A 19471-nucleotide genomic window follows, 5' to 3' on the forward strand; every position below is an offset into this window, starting at 1 on the left:
ATTATCCACATTTTACAGAGACGAAAACTGATGGTAAAATGGGTTTGTGACTTGTCTGAGGTCATTCAACTAGCAAATGGCCAAGCGAGAATTTAAATTCAGGTCTCCCTGGCTCCGGAATATTTCTCTTTCCCACTGTTGCACACTGATGCCTTTGTTTCCCAGATACAAAGATTAGAAAGTTTAAGGCATGACCTACTCCTAAAGAAGCAGCAATTGGAAATAGAGGTATTAACTTGGAATCCTCAAAGATACTTCTTTGAAACTTAACTGACAGAGTTTATGGGAAAATCATATTATTTCAAGTTAATAACAGCTTTTATTGATTCTCCTTTGAAATGATATCTATAAAATTCCTAGTAGAGTGCTTGTTACATTGTAAGAGTTCCAACTGCTCTCTACTTTAATATTTGGGGATTAATAAAATCCACTACTTAAGATTTTACTATGTTTGTATCTATGTAATAATACCATGTTTCCCCCAAAATAAGACCTAGCCAGACAATCAGCTCTAATGCATCTTTTGAAGCAAAATTAATATAAGACCCGGTCTTATTTCATTATAATATAAAACTGGGTCTTATTTTACTAGAAGACCGGGTTTTATTTTACTATAAGACCAGGTATAATATAATATAATATAATATAATATAATATAATATACCAGATCTTATATTAATTTTTGCTCCAAAAGATGCGTTAGAGCTGATTGTCCAGCTAGGTCTTATTTTAAGGGAAACACGGTACTATGGTGGACATCTACTGTCTTGTCTGTCTAACATCCAATCTTTCTCTGGGAACTATTTCACACATCTACCCTGTGGCAGAGAAAATAATTTAGCCCCACCCATCCTTCTGCATCCCCTGCATCCCACTCTGACTTAAGCTTCACCGTGGGCAGAAAGTATTTCTCTGCCCCTTGACTTAGTGTTTAGCCACGCGATTTGCTTTGACTAATGGTGTGTGTCAAGATGGTTCTGAGCGTAAACTTCAGAGGTCTCCCATGTGGCCTTGCTAGTTTACTGCCCCCAGAAGGAGGATGACCAGTGTGTGGAATACAGCCACCCTAGTCACTACAGCTTTAAGTAGAGCTGCCTCAGCCATTATGCAGATCTGTGGAAATAAATGACAATTGTTTTAAACCACTAGTTTGGGGTGCTTTGTTATACAACATTAAAGCGGTAATAGCTAACTGGTATACTTCCCACCTCATTCCACTCCCAAATCATATGGTTTCCACAGGACTTAACAGGTTCTTACAAGATAGGACTCCTTATAAGATCTTTTTACAAGATCCTGTCATCAGTGGGTCCAGAGGCCAATTGGGCCACTTAGAGTTCTCCTCAACATTTTGAACATGGAAGAGAGAACAGCAGGCACTCTTTCTGTGGTAGAAAGTCTAAGATATAAAACCTGGTAGTTATTACCAGCCATGTTGGCCACCCTGGAGAAAGCAGATTGAGAGTGAGAAAGATGAGTCAGGAGGCAGAGGGCGACACCTAGGGGCTTTTTAGAGTCCCTGTTGCAGTTGTTCTTAAGACTCTTGCGGCATCCTTACTCTATGTTCTCTAAACCAAAAAACTCTCCTCCGTTTGACTAAGCTGTTTTGGTTTAGTTTGGTAGCTTACAATTGATCACTTTTCTTTTTTGACTGTGGCAAAAAAAATAACATAAAATTTACCATCTTAAGTATTTTTTAAGTATGCAATACAGTAGTATTAACCATATGTACATTGTTATGCAACAGAGCTCTAGAAATTTTTCGTCTTTCAAAACCAAGATGCTATATCCACTGAACAACAACTCCACTTTTCCTCTTTCTCCCTACCCCCGGCAACCACCATTCTACTTTTTGTTTCTATGAGTTTGACCATTTTAGATATCTCATTTAAGTGGAATCATGCAATATTTGGGTGTGCAAATGTACACATATTTTCATGATGGATTCAAACTAATAATTATTTACCACCCTTTGCTTTTCCAGTTTTGGAGAAAACAATGAAAGAAAACAAAATGGATGACAATAACAGTGGTTTGGAAACATGAACACCCACGAGCGAAACATATTTCCACCCCAGGGCTTTTTCCCATACTATGCCTTCTACCTGTCAAAATCCCGCCCTACCCTTATTTAAGGTCTATCTTAAATGCCATGTCCTCTATGGAGCCTTCTGAGATGTTCTTAATGGAGAATCACCTTAACTTGAACCTCCATGAGGTATCTCTGCCCCTCTGTGGCTCTTAGCCATTTTATTTATCTTACTCTCCATTTTCTGTTGTAATCTTTCTGGAGAAAAAGACAGTGTCTTATTCATATTTCTATTTCCCAAATTACCCAATCAAGTGTTTTACACACAATAGGCACTCAATCAGTATTTGTGGAATTGAGTGGTCCCCCACCAAAACTCCTGAGTTAAAACTAGATCCCTCTTTTGTCTGAGCAACCCCACATTTACTCTAATCCACCTACTTTATACTGGTGGTTCATAGTGCAATCATTGCCCATAATTTGACTGCAATTAAAACCCTAAATTAAAATTGGATGAAAAACTCAGTCAGCTAGTTTTTTTTAAAGGTCAAAGTATTTGCTGCCAAAAGGTGAACAGGCTGAATTTGATCATCCTTTAGGTTAAGGTCTATTTTAGCTTCAAAATTCTTTAGTTTTGTGATTTATGTAGTTAATTATTTTCCATCATAAATAAATGAATTTCCTGGTAACCTTTTTAAGAAGAGTTAGCAGAAAATTTGTCTTGTTTTATATTTTCTGATATCTTTCTTTCTTTTTTTTTTTTAAAGATTTTTTTTTTTTTTTTAAATTGAGGAAGGGGAACAGGATTTTATTGGGAAACAGTGTGTACTTTCAGGCCTTTTTTCCAAGTCAAGTTGTTGTCCTTTCAATCTTAGTTGTGGAGGGTGTCGTTCAGCTTCAAGTTGTTGTCCTTTCAGTCTTAGTTGTGGAGGGCACAACTCAGCTCCAGGTCCAGTTGCCGTTGCCAGTTGCAGGGGGTGCAGCCCACCATCCCCTGTGGGAGTCGAACCGGCAACCTTGTAGTTGAGAGGATGCGCTCCAACCAACTGAGCCAGCTGGGAGCTCAGCGGCAGCTCAGCTCAAGGTGCCGTGTTCAATTTTAGTTGCAGGGGACGCTGCCCACCATCCCTTGCAGGACTTGAGGAACCGAACTGGCAACCTTGTGGTTGAGAGCCCACTGGCCCATGTGGGAATCGAACCAGCAACCGTCGGAGTTAAGAGCATGGAGCTCTAACCGCCTGAGCCACTGGGCCGGCCCTGATATCTTTCCATAGGCATGTCCCGGGTTCAGTACTAGGACTTCTTCCCTTTTCTATTTCTAACTTATATCTACTTTCTTGGTAATTGCATCCATGTCTATGACTTTAAATTCCATCTGTGTACAGATGACACTCATATCTTTATATCCTGCCTGTATCTCTTCCCTGAATTCCAGACTGATACCACCAACTGCCTATTAAACATCTGTCTGGATGCATAATAGGCATTCTAAACTTAACGTGTCTCAAAACAAATTCCTAATTCCCTTCCTCATTCCTCAGCAAAGTATTTTTCTCTTCTGTTTTACCCCATCTCAATTAATGACCATTTTACCCAACCTTTCAAGTTGCTTAGACCAGAATCCTTGGAGTCAAATCATTGTCACTTCTCTACTTAAAACTCTCCAATGGCTTATCTCAATCGTCAGAAGAGCCAAAGGCCTTCTGGTGCCTTACACTATTGCCCACCACTCCTCACTGCAGTTATTTCTCTAAACTCATTTTCTTCTGATTGAATTCCCATGGTTCTCCCCTTCCTTACCTTGCTCCTCCCACAGTGGCCTCCATACTGTACCTCTAATGCACCCCAGAGCTTCTTTTTCTCCCTCCTCCTAGTAACCCAACTGCTCTGTCTGCGTGGAGCACTCTCCTTTAAATTAACCCATGGCCCTCTCCCTCACTTCTACCAGATCTTTGCTCAAATGCTATATTGCAGCAAGAACTTCTCTGAGCACACTGAATTCTGCGTTTTCCATTGTATTTCTCTCCAAATGCTATCACCATCTAAAACTGTATTTTATTTACTTATTTTACTTACTGTCTATCTCCTCACACTAAAATATAAGCTCCATGAGGACTAGATTTTTGTCTGTTTTGTTTACCCCTTTATTCTCAGTGCTGAAATAATTCCTGGAACATAGTAAACACTCAATAAATAGTTCTTGAATAAATTAATGTTCAAAAAGTTTATAAGTACAAAAGGTCAGAACAAATATGGACAGAACAGAATAATTCTCCTTTCACTTGAGTTATACCTCTCAACACATGATTCTAGAAAGGCAAGAATGATTCTATGGTATATTTTACATTCTTAACAACAGCAACAACAAAAACTACTCTCATTCTGTTATTGAAAAAAAAAATACAGCCACGCATTGCTTAACGACGAGGTTACTTTCTGAGAAATTTGTTAGGCAATTTCGTTGTGTGGATATCATAGAGTGTACTTGTACAACCCTAGATGGTAGAGCCTCCTACGCACCGAGACTATATGGTATATCTTATTGCTCCCAGATTACAAGCCTGTACTGCATGTTATTTCACAAAACAAGATGAAATCAAGCACAAGAGAAAACGAGGTAATCAAGAGACACGGTGAACATGAGATGTATGAAGCTGCTGCCAGTGTAATAGGGCATACTGTTTTACAGCAACTTTTTTTATAAGTAGAAAAAGTACACTCTAAAATAATGATTAAAAGTCTAGTAGGTAAATACATAAACCAGAAACATAGTTGTTTATTATCACTATTAAATATTATGTACTGTACATAACTGTATATGCTATACTTTTGTATGACTGGCAACACAGTAGGTTTGCTTACACTAACATCACCACAAACAGGTGAGTAATGCATTGCAGCTATGGTGTTAGGATGGTGATGATGTCACTAAGCTATGATGTCACTAGCTGCTATGAATTTTTCAGCTCCATTATAATCACCATCATCTATGTGGTCTGTCATTGACCAACATGTCCTTATGCAGTGCATAACTGTATATGGGTAAAATGGCAGAGAAAATATGCCCAAGTAAAGAAAAAAAAAGTTCTTATGATTCTCTGAAAATTTAGTTTGCTACAAGGGATACTCTAAACAGGTTTTCTTAGTGTACTATGTGTACTTCTGGTGATCAATGAGTAATTTCATATAGTACACAGATAAACATTTTCATTTACCGTGTTTCCCCGAAAATAAGACCTAGCCGTACCATCAGCTCTAATGCATCTTTTGGAGCAAAAATTAATATAAGATCCAGGATATTATATTATATTATATTATATTATATTATATTATATTAGACCGGCTCTTATATTAAAATAAGAGCGGGTCTTATATTATATAAAAATAAGACCGGGTCTGTTAATTTTTGCTCTAAAAGACTCATTAGGGCTGATGGTCTGGCTAGGTCTTATTTTTGGGGAAACACGGTAAGAGCCTCGTGCTTATTTCAATGTATGTTACGAAACAAAACTAGCATTTTACAACTGGGATTTTCTGGCTGTGACACTTTAGGATGAGGCTAAAGCATGCAGGGCTGTGGTAATCTGCACACCACATGAATCACAGGAAAGGACTCAGGCCCGCCCATGACTGTTGTGAACCTCCACAACTAAATCTTCTCCTGGAACAGTTCATAGAATATACACGTGTAGGTGACAATGCTGTTCACTAGTATGTTGTCTTGCACACCGAATTTTCTACCTCATTCCTGCATTTTTTTCAGCACCAAATTGAAATGTCACTCTGAGAAACTGACGATTGTTGAGTACTGAAGTATTAAAATGCTTGCCCTGAAAGCATAATTTATTCACTGTTGCATGCACCAGCAAAAACAAAAAGCTGGCACACACTTCAGTTGAAGAGTAGTATTTAATCATGCTTTTCAAATTGTCAATTGTATCAACTCTTTAAGTCTCAGACTTTTACTATTTGACGTGCAGAGGCAATGAAAACCACTGAAGATCACTAGCTTCCATGCAGACAGGTCCTCATTGTCTCATTCGAGTGGACAGAACTCTAAACCTTTCTGGAGGAGACCTTCAATATTCAAAATCATTTGCATGAATAGATTTGCATATTTGAATATCATATTGATCTTTGTGGATTTGAACAGCCAAAAATCATCCTTACATTCAAGATTCCATTAGAATTATAAGTGAAGACCAAGTGAATGAAGGTCCTGCAAAATAGAATGATGAATGTGTGCCTTGATCATGCTGTTTTATTCTTCTTTATCTGAAAAATTCTCTAAAAATATTTTTATCATCAAGAAAGACTTCATAAGTATTTTCTCCCACTAACTGGTAAGAATGAGTGGATAAATGAACCTTTTTTTCTGTTACCTTCTATCATTTATAGCATAAGATAAAAATTTTTCATCAAAGCTAATAATAATAATTAATGATAATATCATTATTAATAATTATTATTATAGAAATACCCACCTACATTTAAAAAATAAGGGTCTCAAATAAATGACCTAACATCACACCTCAAGGAACTAGAAAAATTAGAGCAAAAAACTAAGCCCAAAAATAACAGAAGGAAGTAAATAACAAAGACCAGAGCAGAAATAAATGAAATAGATTAGAAAAACCATAGAAAAGATTAAGAAAACTAAAAGCTATTTTTAAAAAGACCAACGAAGTTGACAGACTAAGAAAAAAGAAACTAAAATCTGAAATGAAAAAAGAGACATTACAACTGATACTACAGAAATACAAATATGAGACTATTATGAACAATTATACACCAACAAATTGGATAATCTGGAATAAATGGATAAATTTCTAGAAACATACAACCTACCATGACTGTTCATGAAGAAATAGGAAATCTGAACAGATTGATTAATAGTAAGGAGATTGAATCAGTAATAAAATATCTCCCAACAAAGTACAGGAACAGATGGCTTCACTGGTGAATTCCACCAAACATTTAAAGAGAATTAATACCAAACTTTATCAATCTCTTCCAAAAAATTGAAGAGGAAAGAACCCTTTCAAACTCATTTTACAAGGCAGAATTACTCTGATACTAAAGCCAGACAAAGCTAAGCAAAAATGAGCAAGTGGAACTATATCAAACTAAAAAGCTTCTGCAAAGTAAAGGAAACAATCAACAAAATAAAAGGCATTCTACGGAATGGGAGAAAACATGTGCAAACTGTATGCGTATATCTGATAAGGGGTTAATATCCAGAATATACAAGGAACTCATACAACTCAACAGCAAAAACTTCAAATAATCTGATTTTAAAACAGGCAAAGAACCTGAATAGGCATTCTTCCAAAAAAGATATAAAATGGTGAACAGGAACATGAAAATGTGCTCAACATCACTAATCACTAGGGAAACACAAATAAAACCACAATGAGATATCACCTCACACTTATTAGGATGGTTATTATAAAAAAGACGAGAGATAGCAAATGTTGGTGAGGATGTGGAAAAAAAGAAACCCTGTACACTGTAGTGGGAATGTAAATTGGTATAAGCACTATGATAAAAAATATGGAGGTTTCTCAAAAAATTAAAAATAGAACTACCATATGATCCAGCAATCCCGCTACTGGAAATATATACAAAGGAAGAAAAAGCAGTGTCTCAAAGATAGATCTGCACTCCCATGTTCACTGCAGCATTATTCACAATAGCCATGGCATGGAAACAACCTAAGTGTCTGTTGACAAATGAATGGATAAAAAAAATGTATATATATATACACACACACATATATATGTGTGTGTGTGTATGTATGTATATATATATATATTATATATATAATTATATACATAATTATATTATATATATTATGTATATATATATATATAATGGAATATTATTCAGCCACAAAAAGGAGATTCTGCCATTTGTAACAACATGGCTGAACCTGGAGGGCATCATGCTAAGTGAAATAAGAAAAAGACAAATACTGTACATGTCACTTATAAGAGTAATCTAAAAAAAAAAAATGATCAAACTCATAGAAACATAAAGTAGAATGGTTGTTGCCAGGGTCTCGGGGATGGGGGAAATGAGGAGATGGTGAAACGGTACAAACTTCTAGTTATAAGATGAATAAGTTCTGAGGATCTAATGTATAGTATGGCGACTATAATTAATAATACTGTACTGTATACTTGAAATTTGCTAAGAGAGTAGATCTGAAGCATTCTTGCAAAAAAAAATTAAAAGGTAACTATGTGAGATGATGGATGTGCTAATTAGCTGGATTGTGGTACCACATCACATATGTATACACATATAAAATCATTATGATATACACTTTAAATATACAATTATACCTTAATATTAAAAATAATTATTATTACATTTCTATATGGCTTTCTTTCTTTGAGTCACTAAAGGCTCAAGGTCTATTTTGAAGGGGATAAGAGAAGAACGAACGAGACTTTAATGGGATAAAAACTCTTTCTCTCCCCACTCTACTTACAGTTGAATTTGCATAAATGTGGACAACAGTAGACATATCAGTAATTGGCTCCAGCTGTCTCATATTTTAGAATCAACTAGGAAGGAACTTCCCCTTTATATCCTTTCCTTTAAAGTTTTCCTTGTCCTTTCATGTGTTTAGTATTTTTAAATGTTTTAAAATTGCCCCATATACTCATTCTAAAAAACAGGAAGTTATAAAAAAGCAAAAGAAAAAAAAATAACCATGGTTTCATAATTAAAAAAAACCCACTATTGTTATTTTGGTGTATTTTTTCCACATATGTTTTTTTGTTTGGCTTATATAGTTGAACTCTATCTAGTGAAGTGGTCTAAATGGTTTCCTTAAAGTATCCTTAAAAAAAGCTTTTAAAATTATACATATTTTAAAAATATGCATATTTTTAAATTGACATCTATAATAGTAAACATAAGTCAAATAAATTTACTTCCTTGTATACAGAAAATGGAAATTATTGAACATTTTATAAGATGAAATAAGTAAGACCAGGCTATAATAGGAACAAATATGCCACAATATGATTTGGTAACATAACCTTTACCTTATTGACTAGAGTACAGCAAACGTGAAAGAAATCAAGTAAAAATTTACCAATGAATTTTATCCAATGTATCTAGAGAAAAAACGTGATAGTCCATCAAAAATCTCATTTACATTTAAGAGGATACGATAAATACCTCACATTCCTTCTGATCCTAAGATTCAGGCTATTCCAAAATGGGCCCAAATATCCCCAAATTGGCTAAAATCCAGAGTATCTCAACATGGACTGAAATACAAGTGTTTTAGTAAGCTTCACACACACACACACACACACACACTGTGTTTCCCCAAAAATAAGATGGTTTGCTCCAAAAGACACATTAGGGCTAATGTTCAGGGGATGTCATCCTGAAAAATCATGCTAGGGCTTATTTTCCGGTTCAGTCTTATTTTTCTGGGAAACATGGCATATGACTTAGAAGCCTTATGAGTTTAAAGCACCTTCATTAGTTATCCATGCCAGCCTCCCTAAAACCAGTATTTCTATTTACCTGTTTGTTTGGTACCCTGGAGCTATTTATACCCAGGGTAACGCACAATCCTGAAATTTGGAATGGAGGAATACCATTCTTTATGAAGTGAGAGAAAGATAACTGTGAATCTAGGCTCATTCTCAGAGAAATCAAATTTAGGAAAGGGCACATAAGGAAGTAGAGAAGTTGGAAATTGATTTCCTTAAGAATATGCATGGTGTTTTCAATGCGGCAATGTCTGCAATGCTGTACATTGAAGGTTTTGAATTCACTTCCACTTCTTAAGTCTCTAACAAACTCATAACAACGAAGACAAAGTTGACCTTTAATGCATACATCACAGGAAATTGTGATGATTCAGCCCATAGCACCTGTTCCTCCAACAGAGCTGAGTGAGTGAGAAGGTGTTTGATGTCGAGAAGAATCAAGCAGCTTCATGTATGTAACATCCTTTGATGAGTCGAAAGATTTATGGTATTTATTTCTCTTCATAGAGTCTACCCGACTCTTTATGAATAACGGGTTATTAATTCAGTGGTTGAGAAAATTAATAAGATAAAGCAACACCTCATTTATTTGGCTGGTGTGAAGAATGAGTTGTACCAGGTAAAAAGATCCTCAGGATAATTAAAACTTATAACTTCAAGGCAATGAAGTTAGAAAAATAAGTTCAGTATTTTCGAAAACACTGAAACATTTGAATTTGAAAAGAGTGTACCTGCTATGCGAGCACAAATTCAGTTTTCTGTTACTTTCTTAAATAAAGACTGTGGAACTGAAATTGTCCTTTTCAGAGTTGTGAGTGTTGAAAAGTAGGGTAGGCCCAGACAGTGAGCTGGGCACTGTTGGTGAAGTAAACTGGATATGGTGTGGTACACAAATCTATTGGAGGATGATGGAGTAGCAGGAGAGGCCATTGAAAGAGGGATGCTGATACCATACAATCTAGTTCAGAGTCACAAGTATGGGATGAAACTGGAGGAAACAGGCAAGAAACTGATCCTGAGTCATTGACCCAGATCAAGTAAGCTTTGTTCTACCAGCGTAGGCATTCAAGTACTAAAACTTGCACAAGTGTGCACCTGAGGCTGCTGTATATTCCTCTCTGCTCTCTTAGCTGTTTTCGTATCTTTCCGTTAGCATTTTATTCTTTTGTATTGTAATTTTTAAATACTATCTTTTTTCCCACGTCAGTGTCCTTGAGAGCCATTAACATCCTCTTCTGTAATCACAGCCCCAGGCTCAGTACACAGTGCTGGCACAGAGACAGCACGAAAGGAATGTACAGCCCTTTATTAGGTCTCTAACAACAGTAAGACAGGATTGCACAATCAATTATCAAAATAACTCTTCGCTTTTAATTGCACAGCTTACAGCATATTGGAGAGTGCAAAAGAGTTCTTCACACCAGGATCAAGTCATTAGTGCTCTATGTACAGAAATGATATTAAATAGGCCGTGAAGAGTGGCTCACTAAGTAGAGTGAACCATATGATTTCACTGATAGGTGGTATATAAACCTGAAAACAACAAAAGAACAAGACAAACAAATGAAGAAACAAAAATTCATAGACAAAGATAATAGGAGTTACCAGAGGGGAAGGGAGAAGGAGGGCTCTAGAAGAGGGTAAACGGGGTCTAATATATAGTGATGGAAAGAGAACTGATTCTGGGTGGTGAACATACATGTGAGATATAGATAATGTATTACACAATTGTACGCCTGAAATCTATGTAACTTTACTAACAATTGTCACCCCAATAAACTTTAATTAAAAAAAAAAGAGTGGCTCACTGCTCCTGACCATCCATGGTCACAGTGAGCTTTCCTTTCTTCATTCTCAATTTCAGGGGGCCTACCCATGCATTTCTTCGTTCTTTAAAGAAGAAATTGATAGGAGAAATGCACTTTTCTAGTCAACAATTTATTAAACAATTAAACATATTCTACCACGAATTGGGAAGTTATTTCAAAGCATAGATCCTGTTATGTGTTTTAGGAAAAACAAACAAACAAAAAAATCCCTCTTGCCTTGTCTTATTTTTGCATTTCTAAGGGTCCTCTTCTGACATCTTGGTTTAATTTGTGACTGCCTGAGAAAGAGGGTAGATGTGTGTCTTGTCCCAGGCAGGAAGTAAGGAGGGACCTGGTCACACTTTACTCATTATAGTCAGTAAGCTCTCTCAAATGGGGACAAAAAGATTTTATTGGGGAAAGGAAACAGGACTTTATTGGGGAACAGTGTGTACTTCCAGGACTTTTTTCCAAGTCAAGTTGTTGTCCTTTCAATCTTAGTTGTGGAGGGTGCCATTCAGCTTCAAGTTGTCCTTTCAGTCTTAGTTGTGGAGGGTGCAGCTCAGCTCCAGGTCCAGTTGCCATTGCTAGTTGCAGGGGGCACAGCCCACCATCCCTTGCGGGAGTCCAACCGGCAACGCTCCAACCAACTGAGTCATCTGGGAGCTCAGTGGCAGCTCAGCTCAAGGTGCCATGTTCAATCTTTAATTGCAGGGGGCGCTGCCCACCACCCCTTTCGGGACTCGAGGAATCGAACTGGCAACCTTGTGGTTAAGAGCCCATGCTCCAACCAACTGAGCCATCCAGGAGGCAGCTCAGCTCAAGGTGCTGTGTTTAATCTTAGTTGCAGGGGGTGGAGCCCACCATCCCTTGTGGGACTCGAGGAGTTGAACCAGCAACCTTGTGTTTGAGAGCCCACTGACCCATGTGGGAATCAAACCGGCAGCCTTCGGAGATAGGAGCATGGAGCTCCAACTGCCTGAGCCACCGGGCCGGCCCCAGGACACCTATCTTTCACTCAGGTGTAGAAAGAGACTGGGCTGACCACTGTATCCTACTTACTAAGAATTGTGCAGATATGCTGAAAATGTCTTCTCTGAGCATACATACTCAGATGCTCTCCCCTACTAAAGCCATTTCAAGGAAATGCAGTAATCTAAGTGAAAACAGTGTACCTGCTATGCAAGCACAAATTCAAGACAAGTTCACTAGTACCCTTTTCTGAATAGATTACTAGCCATAAGCCAGGCCTATTAAAAAATGCGAGGGCTGGAGAGACCCAAGATGGTGGAGTAGATAAACACTGTGCCTGCTTCCTTCCGTGAACACATTAAAATTACAACTAAATTATAGAATAATTAACCTGGAGAACGATCTGAAATCTAGCCAAACAGAAGTTCTACAACTGAAAATATAAAGAAGTCGACATTGAGGCTGGTAGGAGGGGTGGACACACTGAACTGTGTGTGGCAGTTGACAATCAGGAGGGATATGTTAACTGCCTTGGTTACCCCTGGAGGAGAGAGGGACCCCAGCCCCCCACACCAGGTTCCCCAGCCTGGAGTACTGATGCTGAGAAGAGGAGCCCCACAACATCCGGCTGTGAAAAACAGTAGGGATTCCGACTGTTCGGGTGGGCTGGAAGTCTGTGGGAAAGGCAGATTCCTCTTAAACAACCCACGCACAGACTCACTTGCTCTCAGGCACTCATCTTGGGCTCCAGAAGAGGGATGGCGACTTGGGGGGGGGCTCAGAGACATATGGGGGTACAGACTGAGGTGTGTGACTGCAGGAGAAGACTGGAAGCCAGTCAGCACTTTCCTGGTGAGGGGTCGATCTTTGTGCAGCCGCTAGGTGGGTGCTATCTTTCCTGTGCTGAGCCCACCCCTTCTGACCAAATCTGAATCTGATTGGCTGGTTGAGTTCCTCTGCTGTGCTGACTCACTCACTGGGAACCCACTCCACCCAACTCGCACAATGCCAGAGGCACTCATATTGCATTCTTTCTTGGAAAACTATCAAGAGTCCAGCAGGTCCCAGGCAGGCAGCAACTGGCCTCGGTGTGCTCTGAGACTTTTGCTGAATTGTTCCAGGTTCAGCACTGGCACCAAACCAGAATTTACATTAACCTGGTGACCACAATTCTTCTCTCTCTAGTGACTCTCTGAGACCTTACCTCACCCAAGTCATGTACCACACAAGGCGTTATCAGTGGCTAAACTTTAAGGGAGCCAGCAGGTGGCAGCAGGCCTCAGGGTGTCTTGGCTTTTTGCAGAGCTACCCCAGACCCCATACTGGTGACAGCCATTTTCAGTTCACAGCATGGCCTTTCCCACGCATCTCCAGGTCCAGCACAGGCAGAAACAACTGTGGATTGATTTGTAGGTCCTACTAGGTAGCCCCCAGCTGGTCACAGGCAGTGACTGACCTGGGCCTGCACCAGAGTCTCTTCCAAGTGGCCCCAGAACCAACGTACTTGGAGGTTGGTATCAGACCACAGCAGAACACCACCCAATTAGCCCCACAAGCAGCATACACAAAGGGTGGTCTCAATAAGCACCAGAGCCCATTGGAGTGAATCCCACTCAGTAGGGTAAGCCTCCTGCACAGCAGCCTGTAAGCTGCGGATGTGGCAAAACCCCACAGCCAGTCAGGCTAAGGGTTAATCCCACCCACTGACATACCAACAGTAATCAAGGCTCAACCACTCTGTTTCCCCGAAAATAAGACCTACCCAGACCATCAGCTCTAATGTGTCTTTTGGAGCAAAAATTAATATAAGACCTGGTATTACATTACATTATATTATATTATATTATATTATATTATCTGGTCTTATATTATTTTAAAATAAGACTGGGTCTTATATTAATTTTTGCTCCAAAAGACGCACTAGAGCTGATGGTCTAGCTAGGTCTTATATTCTGGGAAACACTGTATAATAGGAGGGAGAGGACACACAATTCACACAAGAGATACTCCTGGAGCACCCAGCTCAGGTGACCAGGGAGACTGTGCCACTGGGCACCCCAGGACCCCTACAACATAAAGCCACCCAGCCAAGACTGGGAGACATAGCAGGTCTACCTAATACATATAAACAAACATGGAGAGACAGCCAAAATGAAGAAACAAAGAAATGCAGTCCAAATGAAAGAACAGGAGAAAATTCTAGAAAAATGAATTAAATGAAATGGAGGCAAGCAAACTATCAGAGACAGAGTTCAACACACTGGTTATAAGAATGCTAATAACTATGTATAGTGCCAGGTGGGTACTAGACTAGCTGGGGGAATCACTTAAATTATATAAATGTCTAACCACCATGCTGTACACATGAAATTAATATAAAATAATATTGAAAGTCAACTGTAATTAATAAATTTAAAAACGGGGGAAGGAGAAGGGTAAAAAGAGGTCCAAATTTCCAGGTATAAAACAAATAAGTCATGGGAATGTAATGTAAAGCATGGGGAATATAGTCAATAATATTGTGGTAGAATAGTACAGTGTCAGATGGCGGCTGGACTTATCACGGTGATCACTTCTTTAGGTACATAAATGTTGAATAACTATTGTGTACCCCTGAAACTAACATAATATTGCATATTATCTATATTTTTAATAGAGATCTTTTTAAAAATGCCAGGGCTGCCGTATCACTCTCCCACATAGAGGTGGAAGGTTTTCTACCTCTATGCAGTCATGGAGTCACTAGGTTCACCTTTCAGAGGTCAAATATCTACTTCCTGTACTGCTTATTCCTGCCCACATTTGGCACTTGGGTCCTGAGGCAATATAGAGCCCTCTCTCTCCAATGGGAAACCAGTGTTGCTAGACCACATTTAATATCCCAGGTCTTGATTCAGCTATACTTCTTAAACTTGGAGATCCTAATCCATCCACTTCAAAGAGCTGCTTCCTTTAGCTAGTTAGTTTTTTATTTTTTTAATTAAAGTTTACTGGGGTGACAATTGTTAGTAAAGTTACAAAGATTTCTGGTGTACAATGCTGTATTACATCATCAGTATATCACATTGTGTGTTCACCACCCAGAGTCAGTTCTCTTTACATCATCATGTATTTGATCCCTTTTACCCTCATCTACCACCACCGTCCTCCCCAGCCTCTAGTAACCACTAAACTATTGTGTTAATGAGTTTTTGTTTCTTCATTTGTCTTTTTCCTTTGTTGTTTTGAGTTTTATATACCACATATCAGTGAAATAATATGGTTCTTGACTTTTTCTGTCTGACTTATTTTGCTTAGTGTAATAATCTCAAAATCCATCCATGTTGTTGCAAATGGCACTATTTCACCTTTTCTTATGGCAGAGTAGTATTCCATTGTGTATATGTACCACATCTTCTTCATCCATTCATCTATCGCAGGACACTTTGGGTGTTTCATGTCTTGGCCACCTTAAATAAAGCAGCAATGAACATCGGAGCACATATATCTTTAGGATAAATGTTTTCATATTTTTCGAGTAGATACCGAGGAGAGGGATTGCTGGGTCATATGGTAATTCTATTCTTATTTTTTGAGGAACCTCCACACTTCCTTCCATAGTGGCTGCACCAACTTGCATTCCCACCAACAGTGTATGAGGGTTACTTTTTCTCCACAGACTCTCCAACACTTGTTATTGGAGAGGTGATATCTCATTGCGGTTTTTATTTGCACTTCTCTGATGATTAGTCATGTTGAGCATTTTTTCATACGTCTATTTGTCATTTGTACATCCTCTTTGGAGAAATGTCTATTCATGTCCTCTGTCCGTTTTTTAATTGGATTGTTTGTTTTTTTGTTGTTGCGTTGTATATATTTTTTGTATATATTTTTGCATTGTATATATTTTTGCATTGTATATATTTTATTTCCTTATATATTTTTGGATTTTAGCCCTTTACCAGAGGTGTTGTTTGCAAAAAGCCAGTTAGTTTATGACAATGTTTGTTGCCTCTGGATATGGAAACTGGAAATATTTTCAATCCACAATAGGCAGGTAAATTTACAGAAAAGAAGAATTGCATAAGGACTACATACAGTTCTAGCTTTTCCTTTTGTCTGGTTTTAAGTTTCCTAAAGTGGATTTTTAAAGTGGGAACAAAAATCTAAACTGCTGCATTGTATTTGTCCTGATGATGTGTTAACTCAAAATATATTTACCAATTTAATATAATATGTTTTCAGGATTGTCGCGTCCTACGTGACGAGAGTTGTGGGGAGCGAGGAGGGTGGCGCAGGGTTAAGAAAAGACAGTAGTCAATAATAGATTATCAACAGGGCCAAGAGACCCCCAGTGTCAAGGACTGGCCGCCCCAATCCGGCCTATGCATTAGCTTTTATTAGTTAGGTGGGGAAGTAAAGGAGATAAAGCTTGTCAATCTCAAGATCTGTGAATCCCACCCATCATAATAGGAAACTGATTCAAACCAATCACCCTTGCCTGCAGGCAGCTGAACCCTAAGTCTCAGGATGTATGTACTTCCCCAAGGGACACAACCTTTATGCATATGAATAGATGGAGAGCAATCATTGAATCACTTCCCTTGCAGGTTTTGGGAAGGAATGCAGCCACAGAGGCAGAGGCTCTCCTTAGCCTGGGGAAGGTGGGGGGCTGTGCCCACCTCTATGAACCCTGTGGGTTCTCCTGTTGGTCCCCACTTGACTGCACCTGGCTTGAGTTGTCCCCCCCTACCCCCCGTGGGGAATCTTACTCGTCATTGGCTGACCAGCCATCTTTTGGGGGCCAAACAGGGAGACATGAGGTGCAAACACAAAGGTGAAGCAAGGTCCCTGAAAGGATCCATCTCACAGACTCTCCTTTCTTTAGGGGCAGGTATAAGGAGATAGACGGGTAGGCTGCTGCATGGCAACACAGGATCATGTATTTTTATACTTAATCACCCTTTTCATTCATTTCAGCTAATAACCATTCCAAACTTTTACCAAATGCTAGAGAAAAACTTGAAATTGTATGACTTTTAGGAAATAAACAAGGTTTATTACTAGTTGGCCTATAGGAGTGTAACAATATAATATATCTTCCCAACGGGATAATTTTGAAAATAAAATGGAGTGTTATTTATAATTACCCTGGGAGAAGTTTAAGTTGGACTGTCCTGGGATACCCAGATGGTAACCCTGCCTATTGGAGAAAGCCACTATGGGTCTTGATGCTTTTTGATTAACAAATGAAGTCAAACCACTTACACACATGAGATTTTACGTAGTGGATTCTCATCATTCTTGAATTCTATATTTGCGAATCCACTTACTAGCTAAAATTTATTTGTAACCGCAAAATCAATACTCGCAGCACTTTGTCAGTTGTCCAAAGACGTGCAGAATGGTGAAAGATTTGAGCCGCCAACATGCAAATTCCCAACGAAGGGAATTATTTCAGTTTTCATACTGTAAACAAGTGTCCTTTTCAGTCTACTTAGTGCAATGTTTTTCACATTTGTGCCTTTTGTTGGTGATGTTGCTGTTTAAAATGGCCTCCAAGTATAGTCTGGAAATACTGTCTAGTGTTCCTAAACGCAAGGCTGCAATGTACATTATACAGAAAATATGTATATTAGATAAGTTTCATTCAGGCATGGATTGTAGGGCTGTTGGCCCTAAGTTCAATGTTAATTAATCTACAATATAGATTAAATAAGTTGTCTTTACACAGAAACACACGTAAAACAAGATTATGTATTGATCCGTTGATGAAAATATGAGCAGAGGCTCTCAGGATAAAAATATATACATATGAATCATTAAAATAGCTAATGAACTGGACTTCACCAAAATTAAAAACTTCTGTTCTCAAAAGAAATCATTAAGAAAATGAAAGATAAGCCACAGACTAGGAAAAAATAGTTGCAAAAGGACTGCTTTTCAAAATATGTAAAGAACTTTCAAAACACAGTAGTAAAAACACAACAAACCAATAAAAATGGGCAAAAGATTTTAACAGACTGTTCCCCAAAGAAAAAATATGTAAATAATTATATGAAAATAAACAAATAAACAGAAATAAAATAAGCAAATAAACACAAGAAAAGATAGTTAAGAACCACTACCAGCCCCTGTTAAAATATAAGTAAATAAATAAATCCTCATCTGCCCTGAGTTCTCCAACAACCTCGTCTTCACTGTCCAAATTCCTGAAAGATTAGCCAAGGTCCTCTCCTTTATTTTCTATTTTGGTTCACAACCATCTCATTTCCCTCTCCATTTCTTTTCTGAAACTGCTCTCAGGGAAAACTGACTATTATCAAATCCAACACTCCATTTTAGTTATTATACTTAATCTCTGACCATGTGACACTGACCACACACTCCTTATATCTCTTCTTGTCTTTTGGGTCAACATTTTTCTGGTTCAGACTACCCACTCTGAGTTCTCTCTGAGTTCTCTTATTCTAATCTTAGTTTTAATACTATCGACATGCTGAAATCTTCCAAATTTAGATCTCCAGTTCAAACTTTTCTCCTAAGACTACCAATATCTACAACAGCCTATCAGACAGGTCTCTCTGACTATGTGGTGAGACCTTCCCAATTAACATGCCCAGAACCAAATTCGTCACTTCCCCACCATCACTCCTCCTCTTTTGTGTGTGCTCACTTACCGGGTGTTTCCCCAAAAATAAGACCTAGCCGGACAATCAGCTCTAATGTGTCTTTTGGAGCAAAAATTAATATAAGACCCGGTCATATATTATATTATATTATATTATATTATATTATATTATATTATATTATATTATATTATATTACATTATACCCAGTCTTAAATTATAGTAAAATAAGACCGGGTCTTATATTAACTTTTGCTCCAAAAGACACATTACACCTGATTGTCCGGCTAGGTCTTGTTTTCGGGGAAACACGGTAGTTCTCAATTCTATTTCCCCCTCTTAGTTCTTACTGCCTTTCCTTTGCTTTAGGTCCTCATCAGCTTTTGATTTTCAGTAGCCTCCTAACGGGGCGCTTCAGGTTCAATCAATTCTCTGCACTATAATTAGAATTATCGTTCTAAAATGCATTCTGATTATGTTATTTTTCCACTTAACAATCTTTGCTATCTCTTGACTGACATCAAAATGAAGGTT

Source organism: Rhinolophus ferrumequinum, chromosome 9 (assembly GCF_004115265.2).
Source record: "Rhinolophus ferrumequinum isolate MPI-CBG mRhiFer1 chromosome 9, mRhiFer1_v1.p, whole genome shotgun sequence".
In the NCBI taxonomy this organism is placed as follows: domain Eukaryota; kingdom Metazoa; phylum Chordata; class Mammalia; order Chiroptera; family Rhinolophidae; genus Rhinolophus; species Rhinolophus ferrumequinum.